Source organism: Bison bison, unplaced genomic scaffold (genome assembly GCF_000754665.1).
Source record: "Bison bison bison isolate TAMUID 2011002044 unplaced genomic scaffold, Bison_UMD1.0 scf7180017864297, whole genome shotgun sequence".
Lineage (NCBI taxonomy): Eukaryota > Metazoa > Chordata > Mammalia > Artiodactyla > Bovidae > Bison > Bison bison.
In genome coordinates, this window is record NW_011494869.1 from 6,087,093 (window position 1) to 6,087,725 (window position 633).

Consider the following 633-nt stretch of genomic DNA (forward strand, 5'->3'; position numbering starts at 1 on the left):
TCACAGGAGAATTCTATCAAACATTTAGAGAAGAGCTAATGCCTATCCTTCTAAAACTCTTCCAAAACACTGCAGAGGAAGGAACATTTCCAAACTAATTCTACAAGGCCACCATAACCCTGATACCAAAACCAGAAAAAGACAACACACAAAAAGAAAACTACAGGCCAATATCACTGATGAACATAGATACAAAAATCCTCAACAGAATTTTAGCAAACAGAACTCAGCAACACATCAAAGAGCTCATCTAGATACAAAAATCCTCAACAGAATTTTAGCAAACAGAACTCAGCAACACATCAAAGAGCTCATACACCATGATCAAGTTGGGTTTATTCCAGGAATGAAAGGATTCTTCAATATACGCAAATCAATCAATGTGATACACCATTTTAACAAACTGAAAGATAAAAATCATATGATAATCTCAATAGATGCAGAAAAAGACTTTGACAAAATTCAGCACCCATTTATGATTAAAACTCTTCAAAAAAGGGCACAGAAGGAATCTACCTCAACATAGTAAAAGCCATATATGATAAGCCTACAGCAAACATTATACTCAATGGTAAAAAACTGAAAGCATTCCCCCTAAGATCAGGAACAAGACAAGGGTGTCCACTTTCACCA

The 633-nt window shown here is 35.4% G+C and overlaps 1 protein-coding gene across 1 annotated transcript in view; it reads right to left on the reverse strand.

Annotated features, from left to right (window-relative positions):
- Positions 1 to 633, reverse strand: part of CDH3 (cadherin 3, type 1, P-cadherin (placental)) — a 134,533-nt gene that overhangs the window by 75,866 nt on the left and 58,034 nt on the right. The gene's annotated exons all lie outside the window — the stretch shown is intronic.